Source organism: Papaver somniferum, chromosome 5, assembly GCF_003573695.1.
Source record: "Papaver somniferum cultivar HN1 chromosome 5, ASM357369v1, whole genome shotgun sequence".
Lineage (NCBI taxonomy): Eukaryota > Viridiplantae > Streptophyta > Magnoliopsida > Ranunculales > Papaveraceae > Papaver > Papaver somniferum.
Genome location: NC_039362.1, coordinates 23,332,514 through 23,346,558, shown reverse-complemented (window position 1 = coordinate 23,346,558; position 14,045 = coordinate 23,332,514). Strand labels below are relative to the sequence as shown.

Below are 14,045 nucleotides of genomic sequence, written 5' to 3'. Positions count from 1 at the left end.
TAATTTATACTGCGAAAATTAAAGTAAAGTAAACCAAATATCACTCTTTTTGGTTTTGGATCTTCCAAGTCAATCCTGCAGGAGATCCGAACCGATTTTTTTCTGATCCTTCAATAAAACTATTCATTCTCTTTGTCAAAAATAGAAGGTAGAACCAAGAAAGATTTCTTTTTTGATTCATCCTTGGAGTTGAATACCTCATTCAATAATTTTTATTTATCCAACCCGTAAGAATCAATAGAAAAGGAAAATCTCTTATGATACACCCGATCTGTCTCAGTTATTGATAGAGTAAATAAATTTTACATTTCTTGAAATTTCTCTTCTGATTCAAAATTGCGGCACATACCAAAATTTTGCTAGGGAGGAAACTACGATCTTTTAGATTACTCCCATGACCTAGTCCAGACTGAACCCACACTAATATAAGTTGTTTCACGATGTAATAAAAATAAAGTAATCCCACGAAGTTACCCTGGCATAACAAAAAATCATTTTAGAAGCTGCTTTTTTAAATCTTCAAGAATAACACTAATTCTTTTTGAGTTCAACCTCAGCGAGGTGTTCCCGCAAGAGAGTATAAAATGTTAAAAGAGAGAGTTTAAACCGAAATTTATGTTTACGACTAAGGGAGGATCTCACTGCACACAATTGGGCTGAATTCGGAAGAAAAAACCCTCATAGGATTTATTTTTTTGTTATCATTTTCAATTATTTTAATTTATTAATTTCTATAATTTGCATTATACAAACATTAAAATTGAAACTAAGGATCACATTGGAAAAGAAAGAAAAAACAAACAAACAAAAGATCACATCGAGACCCTTGAGAAACACTTATAGTCTCGTAAGGTGATTCTTTTGGTACTTGATCTACTCAACAGATTAGGGTTATATCAGTTTAGCTTCCTAAGAATGTGTAAACAGGCTTCGTGCTTGAAATTATTCTTGTTCTTTGCCCTTCCTCTCAAGTTTTTCTTTATTGCAATTTGAGCATTATAAATTAGTTATAATAATAGGCTTCGTGCTTGAAACTCTTATTTCTTGTTCTTTGTCGTTCCTCTTAAGTTTTTCTTTTTTGCTATTTGAGCATTATAAATTAGTTATAATAACAAACTTAACATGTTTTAAAAATAAATAAAAAGTTTTGAAATGCGACTTACCACATCGACTTCGGTGTCATTGTTCGCTTTATAATGATTCAATGTATCACCAAAGCTACCCAATTGTTCATGTCTTTGCGATTGTATTAAAACAACCTGACAACCCGATAACAACACAGTGTTTTGTATTCTCAGATTCTTGACAATATTGTTTAAAAATATTCCCCCAAAGCGTATTAAATTGTTGTTGACATAACCTCTGCAAATAACTTTATCTTCATCCAGACTATACTTTGGACCACGAACTCTTAGTGCTGAAGCATTCTCCGTTGATGTATTTTGTGTTTGTGATGAAGTAACTATTTTTTCTGGATTTTTTCTTTAGAGATTATAAGAAATTTTGGATGAAGAAGGTGTGATTTTAGAGTATAAAATCGTTGTATTTATAGGAATGAAATTAGAGCTGTTGGATAAACCGTTATCGGCTCAATTTGAGACAATGGTCATCTCAATTAGAATCGCAACTCAGCCTTCCCTTGGCCGAGCAACTCTTTTATAAAGAAAACTTTGTTATTTACATCATCTCTACCATAAACCTCTACAGTTTTCAAGAAATTTAGTCTCACATATCAATCTTTCTTACTGTATTTTCTGTTTAATCATGTACATTTTTTTCTTACTATAATTTTTGTTTACGTACATTTTTTTTCTTAATAGGGAAAATTAGGCGCAGGCAAAAAAAAAAATATTCTCATTGTCAGGCCCACAATTAATTTTAGATACCGTGACACCCATAATTATCCAAAATTATTAAAAATGTCTGCATGAAGGTTTATGCATCCATATGACGGGTTATGCATAATATTTTTCAGGGATAACTCGTTATGCATCCTAATTTTTCAGGGGTATAATTGGCAACGCAACTTAGATATAACATATCTAAAAAACCACGCCTTGGAATTTAACAAATTTTATGTCGTTGAAAATATTTTTAAGAGAGCTACACAACGAGTACAAACAACAATATCAAATTTTTGTTTTTCACGAAAACAATCGGAGGTGATCATCATTTTATGGAAATTTTTTGAAACATTGATACATAACCATTATGCAGCCACCAAAAAAGATGCATAACACATTCTGCAGACGCATAATGAATTATGCAACCATTTTCTCGACTGCATAACAAATTATGCATCTGCATAACAAAGTTATGCATCTATAACAAGTTATGTAACCATTGTTTTGGTTGATTTTAGTGCGTACATAAAAAAATTGATGCATAATGCAGTATGCATCCATATTTACGGATACATATCAGGTTATGCATTTATTTTCTCGATGCATAAAAGATTGTGCAACAATTTTCTCGATACATAATGTATTATGCAGTCATATTGTCGGATGCATAACGGGTTATGCATCCATTTTCGCAACTGCATAACATGTTAAGTAGATATTATTGTAGGTGCATGACAAGTTATGCAACCTTATTTTCTGTTGGTTTCAATACTAAGAAAAAAGTAGTTGCATAACGTGTTATGCATAACAAGTTATGCAAAAAGAAAAAGCTGCAGAACGTGTTATGCAACCAATTTCGAGAATCATAACAAGTTATGCGACAAATTTTGTAGATGCATAACCTGTTATGCATCACTATTCACACCTCCATTTACCATTTTCTTCTAAATACACATCACACGCACACCAAACCCATCTACACTTCCATCTCCCTTGCCTTGCAACTGCAGCGTCCTTTTAGCTCTAATCAGCTGTTGTATAACATACGGGCGAGAGAATCCAATTTTATACTGAAGAGAGAATGGGAATTATATTGGAGTCAGATGGTTGGAATTTTATTGAAGCTTCAAACTATAATTCATGCAACCAAGCCTCTCTGTTATTTCCTGTCCAAATAGTGGAGGCCACAAGATCCCTAGTTAAAGGATGAAGAATTTGTGAACAAGTGATTTGTTGCTATTGATACAATACATGATGTTGTTAATATATAACTTCAGAAGGCTAAAAAACCTAAGACGCTGGAACTCCGCGTCTTGTAGTTGATGCCTTCTTAACCATCTGTAGCTCTTGAATCAAAGCAGTCAATTTTTCATAAGATGACCCACCTTCTTCCACAGCTACCTTGGCCTTCTCCCCGAGCTTCTCCATCACCCATCAGCCGACTGACCACATTCGCTATCTTCTCTTTCTTCACTTGTACATCTTCTGCATCTAGTAGTGAGATCTCCAGCTGTTCTGCGACTCCAACCACCGATTTAACCCATCGGCTAGAGAACTTAAATCGACACTACGATTGGGTGAGAACCCATCAAAGACACCACTAGTTTCAACCACCGGAATCACTTAATGCCCCTGTTATTGCTGTTAAACCATCACCAGAAATGCCAATACTTCATCACCAAATACTACCAACTGAAATCCCTGTCTCGTGCAGTAAAACCATACCCTCAATCTGATGTTGCTCTTTGTATTCCTTGATGACATTCAAACCTCAATTAGACCTCCAAAATTGATCCATATGATGGCCTAATTTCAACTGATGTTGTTAATAGTAAGAGAAGATTCAACATCAATTGAGATTGAGAAGAGTTGCTGCTCATAAACTCCAACAGCACCAGCAGATTCAGTTTAATTCCATCTCCTCCACAAATTCAAGTACAACCAACCCCAATTCGAATACATAATCAGAACCCACATTCGATGATTTCTCCGATGTAATTTTTTCTACCATCGCTGCTGGCAGTAGATCTGCATCAACAAACCGTTGAAGTGATTAATCAACATGAAGCCGAGCTAATTCATATCATATGAAATATGAAGGATACGTAGATGTTCGTTCAATTTCATCCACAGAGGGTAACCCAAATTAGGCTAAAACCATCGTGTTTTTGTTTTTCAGAAAAAAACTTTAAATGGGTTTGTAAAACAAGGTTTGATAATCATAAATCTACAGCTAAAACTTGATTTCAATGAAGAAATTTCGGATTTTTATGGAATCAGATCGGACTCGGAGATGGAGGAGAAAGAGAGAAGAAGAAGAAAGAAAGAAGAATTCGATGAACATATAAAATCTCACCATAAAATTTAATTTCAATAATTTTGGGTTCGAGAATAATTTTTTGCCTTTAGATTTCTGATCATGGGTTTCACAATGGAAAAAATTGGAAAAATGAGTCTCCCTGTAATTTTTACTTCTTAATATCCTTCACATGAGCAAATCATGCTTGCCTACTAAATAAGAGACTCAACCCAGAAAAATTGGCCCGTCCCAAAAACCGGCTATATTTACCAGCCTTACCCATGAAAAAGTCCCGGGCCCATCCCTGCATGATAGGGCGTTTAGTAAGTCGTATAATTTCAGGTCTCTTATCTGTCTGTGTAACTGAAAATCTATAAATGGGTTCTGGTTTTTGGTCTTTCCGCGGTCAATATTTGTCCAGTTATAAACCATTAATTAGGGCAAATTAATTCTACCGATTTACGCCAAATTCAATGACTGGGTCCACTCATTACATAGAGCAAGAAATTAACTCCATCTCTTCTAGTTTTGGCCCCTATATCAAACCAATTTAGAGTGACAGGACCCGAAGCATTTTGCCATTTTGTAGTAAAAAGGCTTACATAATAATATTCGCGAACAGAGGCATGTTCCCAACTGCACTCTAGAGGCTTACATCATCGATAAAAAAAGATCATTGTATTTAGACATATGTCATTTTAACATCTACATACTAGAAATGTATAACTTTCTTTTCGACCCAATAAAATTAAGATGGAAAAAGCAGTGCAGCAGTAGAGTGGTGGTACCCTGCCGGGACTGATATAATAAGAGTTGTAATGAAAAAATTTCAGTCCAGAAATGCATATAACTTCCATACCTTGATTTCACTGTGAAATTTTACGGTGTTGTAAGTCCATTCTAAGATGTCTCCACTTCATGCATAACATGTTTGTTTATTCAGCTTGTGAACACGTAAATCAAAGTCATCTGAGTATTCACTAACAATGCGCGCAGACTCATGACAATACAATAAATAGGCTGTGCCTGAAGGGAACGGATTGGTTATGTCGGATCCTTGACTCAGAGTTCTAATACTCTTCCTCGTCTCATCAATTACAATAATTGTCCTTAGCTCATACAATAAGATAAATAATGGACGAAGTATAAAATGTACGAACATGATATGCTATAAGTAACGAATTGAATATATAAAGTATGGATGTATGAACATAGACGAAACGATTAACTTATATGATTCTCACTCAGATCCCTATCTCCGAGATTGGGTTTTTCATTATATGGTGGGGATTACCGAAATAGTCGAATGACTTTGAGACTAATATAAGCCTGTGTAGCAGGAGGAACTTAACTTACACTTTTTCTATTTCTCTGTCTCTCTCCTCTTCTCTTCTCAATGTTTTTACCCCTCCCTTTTCACTTGGGAGAGAGGGGTATTTATAGGGTGGTCACATGGGGTTCACTTCTGAAGCCCGTTATAACCTTATCCTCTTGTGTCTTGTGCCGCTTACGCAGAGGTCTTCGTGTTCTTGGTCTTCTCTGCGTGTTCCGTTTGAATATTCAGTGCTATTTGCGCTTCCTCCACAGGCTGACTGACACTATGCTGTTTGAGGGTATTTAATGCGGGTAGTTGAGATGTCTGTCCGCGGTCGACAGTTGTTCTCTGCCCCTGTCTTGTCTGCGTCAGTCTGACTATCCCCAGCCGTAGATCTTAGATCTTTCTGGGGATATGATAAAGTGAATCTCGGGTTATCCTTCAGTGCTTCGCAGTGTTCTAGTGTTTCCGTCTTCCTCGATCCCCTACCATTGGATCTGGTGGGTGGCGACGCTATCTTGATAAGGCGCGTCTCTTGGCTGTCCACGTGTGATATCATATCTTGATGTTCTCAGCCGCATGTCCTCCACGTGTGTCTTTGTGGACACGTGGCGGAAGATGAAATGTGTACCTATAATTTGCCCCTTTTCATCCTACTGGGTGGTTAGTCGAAGTGGGAAGAAAAAACGTGTTACTCTCTTCATCTTCTCTTTATTATTTTCCTAGATTTTAGGGCACGTTCCCCACTATTTGCAATAACTTCTTCTTGGGTAGTGGGGCGGTTTTATTTCTCTTTGTATATATATATGAGAAGGAATATGAAAATTCTCTAGTCATAAATTTCATTCCTTCTCTTTCCTCAGAACTTTTGTTCTCTGCTTTTGTTTCCTTGTTATTAATTGTTGTTGTTGCTGCTGCTGTTGTTTTTGTCTTTGTTGCTGCTGCTGTTGTCGTTCCTCGGAGCTTTTCTGCTGCTGTTGTTGTTGTTCCTCGAAGCTTTATTTACGACCCTGATTTTTCCTTTATAGGTAAGTGGTTCTACTGTGTATGATTATCTTTTGAAAAATATATTCGTTTTCTGTTGCTGCTATATGTGTTTGTGATGAAGAACATATATATAGATGTGTGTATGATTGCCCATGTTCGTCATTATAAACAGTAATGATATCGTCCTTCGTGTATGGTTGCCCCTTTTTGTTATTTCCTCTTTTTATTTAGGTTTTGTTCTTATTTTCCATCTGGTTCATGATTATGAAGAACTGGGTGAAATTGGGTTTTTTGATTTTCGTTTTGTATCCGCGGAAATATGAAACTTGTTTGTGTACTACGCAGACATGGCTGATCATCCACGGGTGTCTTATCAAACTCCATCGCCTAGTCCGCGTAGATCTCCTCCGCGTAGGGATCCTGATGTTTCTCCGCCTGGTGGAGGTTCGTCTAAATCTTCCCAAGGTGATGCCCGCGTTCATAGGGTTTCGTCTTCTTCTGGTCAGAGGCGCTTAACTTCTAAGAGGAGTGAGTCGCACAGAGGGAATACGCAGAAGGGGGACCGGCCAAAAGAGACTCCTGGTTCCCGGTATGCTATTTCTCGTCCCTCAGCTCATCCGCGTGATGATCCTAAGAGAACGCGGGATGTCCTACCTCTTCGGTAAGTGGCGCCTCCTTCCGCGTCTCACCAACATCCTCTACCCCCCTCCAGTGTCTCAACCCAAGGGGAGGTCTTCGAAAGAAGTGATTTCGAAAACTGATGCATCTAAGGTTCAGCCTAAGAGAAAAGATTCCGATAGAAACCCTTCGAAGGATTCTGCGCCTGATCCCGTGGAGGAGGAGGATATTTCTCAGGAGATACGCAGCGTCGCTGTTGGGGAGAAGAAAGTGACCTTCAAACATATTGATCTGGAGGTTTTCAAGGAAAAACATGATCTTCAACTATTCGATGTTCGTTTTCACGCTGCTGATGATGATATTACTTATGAGATGATATCGACGTATAAGTTTGATGAATTTCATCTGCTGACCACGGTGGGGGCCTTTGAAGCGGGTCTTATGTTGCCTTTGTACAAGTCTGGGGATTCTTTTTATTATGATGTGCTGGCTGGTCGAGAGGGTTCTTCGAAGAACACACACTGTCGCTCTATTTCCCAACTTCATGGGAATTATCTTCGTGCACTGAGGGAGTGTTATCTTCGGAGCAAAGGAGAGACAATGATGACTCTTTATGTTCCCAACCCTGAGGAAAAGGAGTGGTATACGCATGAGAATTTTAACAAGTCTTTCGGTGACTATGTTAACAGTAGGAATCGTAAACCGTGGAGTGTGAGTCTTCGGAATATTGCCGCTCCTCGTGGTGAGATACGGCTTCTGAGTGAAGTAAGTGGTGCTAAGGTGAAGTACGTCCCGGGTACAGAGAATTCTACTAACAAAATGGTGTTTCCTACTCGTGAGCGGATCAAGTGTGATCATGACTATGAATGGCACGCAACTGTTATTGAGGTTGTTGGTCCCTGGGCTTGGGGGTGGGTTCCAGGTCCGCAAGGATGGCGTCCTACCGCAGATAGCCAGATACGTACGGATCCTCCTACTCGTTATGGGAATTTCCGTCCTTGGCATTTGAATTTTGAGGGCATGAATTTCCAATATGCCCTCGATGTTGTTGATGGAGATGACGAAGAGAGTTCCGATGCTGATCTTCAGGCGAAGAATGCTGCGGTTGTCAAGGTAAGATTTCTATATGCCTTGTCCTTTAGTTGAGGAAGTTTTAGTTCTTTTCAAAGTTAGGGATTTTTATTCTTGTGCCTTGTCTTTTTAGGCGACGAAGAAGAGGAGGATAAATCCCAAGCAGTCCACTAACGCAACAATCGAGGAGGCGGAGGTTTATGAAGAAGTTAACAGTCCTGTGACTGAGCTTGGCGAGGATGAAGATGTGTCTGACATAGAAGAGCGTACTGATGCATCCCCTCCCGGTCATGATGTTGATGAAATTGTTGAAGGGAATACTACCGTCGGTGGCAGCGGTATTGGTGGTGAGATTAATCCCGCAGGGTGTTATGATGTTGGTGCCGAAGTTAATCCCATGGGTTGCAGTGATGCTGGTGATGATAGCACTGGCCTTGGTGATGAGGGTGCTGGTGGTGAAATTCCTGCTATGTCTCAGGAGTTTTCCTTTGGTCGGATTTATTCTGCGGAGGATGGTTTTGACATAAACGCTGCCCTGGGCCTGGCTTCTGAGTTCAACCTGCTTCCCCCAACGATGATTGGGATGTGCTTGGTAATTCTAACAAGGTGGATGGGAAGGGTAAGGGAGTCGTGGATGCTAGTGATGTTCCAAAGGGGAGCGGTGCTAGAGACCTTCCATATTTGGACGCAAGAGTAGCCTCGAACTTTTCGGGTGCTAAATTCACGGACATGGGTAAGGACTCGGTTGGGTCTCCTGGAGATGATTTTCCTCAGTAACTGATCATGGAGGGTGATGATGTCATCTTATCTTGGTTTAAGAAGAAGAACTTGATGTTCGTACCCAATCCATCCCCTGCGGTGGAGGGCGAGAAGAACTCTGATGCCTATACCGGTAAGATGATGCAATTGTCTCCCGAGGACCAGGTTGCAGTAGCGTGGGATAAGAATCTTCGGGCCTCGGAGGCTGCTCTAGTAGTCGATGCTCCCTCGACTGTTGCTGATATGATGGCGTTGGCTGATGGGTATCAGTATGGATTTCCTCAACAGCGGATGTTAGAGGTGAGTTCTCTTATCATTTTGCATGGTATCAGTTTTTAGCAATTTTTAGAGTCAGGGTGTTCTAATCTTCAGATTCTCAGATGATGAGGAGTGAGCATTTCAATCACATGTTGTAACAGTTTTTTAAGGCCAAATCCCTTAAGTTGGAGGCTAAGCTTCGTCTTCGGGAAGATGAGCTTACTGCGGCTGAGACTGTCATCGCTGATAGGGATAGGGAGATATGTGAGTTGAAGAGTCTCCTCAATGCTAAGGAGAAAATAGGCAATGAGGAGGAGAAGCTTCGTATAGATCTTGCTATGGTTCGTAATGAATTGGAGGAGGCCAAGAAGAATTCTTCGGCTGTTACAAGTTTGATTATTTGTTCTCTTCCTTGCCGTTGTCCTTTACTGTAATTAGTGTTCTGTCTGAGTATCCCTCCCCCACCCTATCTTCAGTGGGTGGAGTTCCTGAGTTAGTATGGCTTCGGAAAGAGCGGCAGCGTCAGAAATCTCGCATCACAGAGTGGTAGAGAAGATAAAGAGCGAGGCTGATAAGTGGAATGCTCGTGCCGATGAACATAATGCTCTGGCAGAGAAGTGGCGGGTCAGGCGAGTCCAAATGATTGATTTGCAGAACCAATATAACAATGATCGTCGTTTGTTTGATGGAACGTTGTTGTGGACGCGTGATAATCTTCGTGAATCCCGAGAACAGGTTTCATCATTGGAAGCTAAAATCAATCTCTTGGAAGAATAATTGCGTCAAACTCGTTCTTCTCAGACCTATGATGTTAAATATTACCTTCAGCGTCTTGCTAGGGAGAGAGATGACGCTAGGGCTGAGGCTGGTGCTCTCAGCAAAGCTTTAGCTGCGTCTAGGGCTGATGTGGTACGCCAAGCTGAGGCTGAGAGGAATCTTGAAGTAAATATGTACCGACTCAACAAGGGTCTGGAGGGTTTAAACAATGAGGTCAATCATCTTCGTCACTTGTATTCAATGAAACAGGTAGAATTAGATGTGAGTCAGTACGCCCTTTCAACCCTTCAGGCGGACTATAAGAAGTTGTCAGATGAGTATGATTTTCTTGGTGAAGCCCGTGATGCTGCTGTTTAACGAATATGAAATAGCTTCGGCGAGAGTCGAAGGTATATGCTTATATTATCGAGTGTGATTCTGCAATTTCCTGGACCTAACCATCTGCGTTTTTCTTTTCCTTGCAGAGCTCCAGGGACAGCTTCGTACTGCAAATGAAGAGCTTCCGGAGGCTCAATCTCAATTAGTGCATCGGGAAAGTCAGATTAATTATCATAAAGGTTTATCTACAGCAAGGGACGAGGCTGCCCAAGCCGCTTCGAAGGAAGTGAGTCGCCTTTCCTCGTTGTTGTCAAAGGCTGAGATGATGAATACTGTTATTGCGTACAAGGCTCGGTGTCAACTAGTGGAAGAGACCAACAAAATTCTGGATAGCATTGAGTATGATCTGAAGACCGAGCATGGCCTTATCAGGAGCTATCCGCGCCGTGAGAAACCCCCTCCCCCTACATCTGGTTCTTCAGGCCCTTCCTCGGGTGGGAGCGTACCTTCCACGCAGAAGAGGAAGATTGCTAAACCTGCTGGTGGGGTTGAATCATCCGAGTAGATTTTTGTAGAGAGTTGATCTTTGTTGATTATGAGGCTTCGTGAGATTCCTTTTGTATTTTCTTGTTTCCGCGTACCATTGCCAAGCCTGTAATCAACTTTTAATGAATTGATAATTGTTATGGTTAATTTGGAATATAACCGACTGTAACCAGGGATAGTGAAGTGTTTGGGTGCGAACCCGAAGATGTGTGTCTCTTCGTGAACGTCTTGAGACCTGTCACCCCGCTGGCTAATCCTGGGCAGAGGATTCCCAGACGGTGGGGGTCGGGGCAGCGTTATAGGATATGAGTTGTTTGGAATGTACGTGCATTCCGTCGACCCGCTGCCATAAGATTGGTTGGGTATCTCTTACTGCTGGATGCCTTCCCCATGGTCCTACACTTATAGACGCTGATAGGGGAGTCCTGAGAGATTGTAGGTGACTACTTTACCCAAGTAAAATAGAACAATTAACATCAGTGTTTACGTGGTTCGACAACAGAGTGTCTACGTCCACGGGTGAAAGAGGGTTAAAGTGTCTATTCAGTTGAGTTACATTTAGAAGAATTCCATTGATGGAACCTCTGAGGTAGTAAATAGTAAAAAACAGGAGGATGAAGTATTGACGCGGAGGCTGTATTTACAGGTGTAGGGTTCTCGTGAGGTGTTATATTTACACGCAGTCGTCTTGTTATATGTCGCTCCATGTATTGCCTATTTTTTGCCAAAAGTTTGCTTGATTTATAGGTTGAGGTTTGCTATTCCTCTCTCAGAGATAGAAACATGTCGATCGCAAGCGTCGTTTTCTTCTTCTGGTGCTCTTCACGTAGATGCAGGTCTGCGTTGCCCTCTACGGGTAATATGGCTTAAGATATTTTGCATTCCATGGGTGTTTGAGGATCTCCCCTTTTAGGTTGCGCAGATAATAAGACCCATTTCCTGCAACATCATGTATGACGAAGGGTCCCCCCCATGTTGGTGCTAATTTTCCCCACTTCTTTTCTCGTTGGTATTGGGGAATGGTCCTCAGCACATACTGCCCTTATACGAAATTTCTAAGCTTAACCCTCTTATTATACTCCCTTGCTAGTTTCCTTTGATAGTTTTCCATTTTTTGTAGTGCTGCCTCCCTCCTCTCTTCTAGATCATCCAACCTTTCCAACATCATGTCCGCTGTGAGGTTGTTTTCCCATGCTTCAGTCTTCGTAGTTGGCATGATTATTTCTGTTGGGATAATAGCTTCGGCTCCATAGGCGAGTAAGAATGGGGATTCTCCCGTGGCTGATCTTCGAGTTGTCCTATAAGCCCACAAAACGTTGTGTAGTTGCTCACACCAACGCTTCTTGTATTCGTCCAACTGCTTTTTGAGGATGAGTGCGAGGGTTTTGTTTGTGGCTTCTGCCTGACCATTGCTTTGAGGGTAAATTGGTGTTGACTTGTTCTTTCGAATTTTGAAAGTATCGAAGAGTAAGTCGATGTTTTTTTCCTGGAATTGCTTGCCATTGTTAGATACAATCTCAGTTGGTATGCCAAACCTGCAAATGATGTTTTGAAAAATGAATGTGAAGACATCTGCGTCTCGAATGCTTGCCAGGGCTTTAGCCTCTACCCATTTGATGAAATAGTCTGTGACCAATATCAAGAATCTTCTCTTCCCTGATCCTTCAATTAGGGGACCCACGATGTCTATGCCCCATTTTGAGAATGACCAATGGTTGTCTACTGGGTTTAACATTGTTGTTGGTGCGTGGATTTTTTTGGCGAAACGCTGGCATTCTTCGCATCTTCGTGACATTCTTGCAGCGTCTCGTATCATTGTTGGCCAGTAATATCCTTGAGTTTTCGCCTTATCTGCTAGGGATCTCATTCCGCTGTGATTTCCTGCGTTGCCGCGGTGTATGTCTTTCAAAATCAAATGTCCTTCGGATCTGGATAGGCAACGTAATAATGGTCCGAGAAAATATTTTTTGTACAATTTTTTTTTTCTCAGATCATATCTTCCTGCCTTTGACTGTATTTTTCTGGCTTGCTTTAGGTCTGAGGGTAGAATTCTTTCTTTTAGGAAAAGATGAATCTCAGATATCCAATCTTCTTCTATGCTCAAGTCTTCATCTTGATCTGCCTTATCCATGATGTCGTCTTCTTGGAAATCATCCGCGATGAATTCTCCCACGTCATCATCTGCCATATCTTCTTCTGCGTGGTTCCTCTGCTGTGCAACGCAGAGTTCTTGAATATCAATCGAAGGCTCGTAAATCCTGGTTACTTTGATTGCTTTGACGTCCTCGTTTCTGAGCATCGATGATACGTAGGCCACGGCATCCGCGTGCCTGAGTTCCTTCCTTGCCAGGTGTCGGAATTTGATGTTTGGGATTTGTGATGCCAGTGTTTGCACCAATTCCATGTATGCTGACAATGTTCTGTCATAAACATTATATTGCAATCCTATTTGTCGGATGACTAGCTGTGAATCGCTTGTCAGACGCATGTCAGTTATGCCCATTTCTACTATCAACTGAAGGGCATGAACCACTGCTTCATATTCAACTATGTTGTTGGTATGCCCCTTGAATTCTAACCTGAAAGCATGTATGATCCTGTCTCCTGTTGGGGTGGTGATTACGAAGCCTATCCCCGCCCCTTCTTTATTTTTCGACCCATCTAGGAAGACTTCCCGTTGCCTAGGATTTTTTGGTTCCAAGATGTCTATAGGGTCTTTACCTTCGTCCATCTCTGGTAGTCCTGCTGCCTTTCGTCCTTCGATGATGAATTCTTCGCAGTTATCCAATGGTAAGTCTGCTAGGAAATCTTCTAATACTTGTGACTTCTGAGAGTGCTGTAGTTCATGGATGATATTGAACTGATCTAGGTGATTATTCCATTTTGCAATTCTGCCTACTTTTCCTGCGTTTTTAAGGACTGCTTCTAGCGGAGCTTTGCATGGGACGCGGACGTAGTGAGTCAAAAAGTAAGTTCTGAGTTTCAGGGTTGCCCATACTAACGCCAAGATGAGCTGCTCGATCTTCGTGTATTTTCTTTCTGCTTCGTTCAGAGTCTTGCTGATGTAATAGATGGGGTGCTCTATCTTCGTGTTGGTTTTAACCAATACAGCGCTGACTGCATCTTCTGTTTCTGCTATGTATAGTGCCAACACTTCATCAGGGTCTGGTATTTGTAATATAGGGATCTCAGCCAGGTATTCTTTGATATTTCGAAAATCTTCCTCGCACTCTGCCGTCCATTCGAATTTGCT

General features: G+C 40.9%; 1 long non-coding RNA gene across 1 annotated transcript; it reads right to left on the bottom strand.

Annotated features, from left to right (window-relative positions):
• Positions 1-2,698: 2,698 nt before the first annotated feature.
• On the bottom strand, positions 2,699-4,421 carry LOC113281162. Its single transcript, XR_003325955.1, has 2 exons — positions 4,201-4,421; positions 2,699-3,872 (listed from the first exon to the last, which is right to left on the bottom strand). It is a non-coding gene; the product is annotated as an uncharacterized LOC113281162 (long non-coding RNA).
• Positions 4,422-14,045: the final 9,624 nt, after the last annotated feature.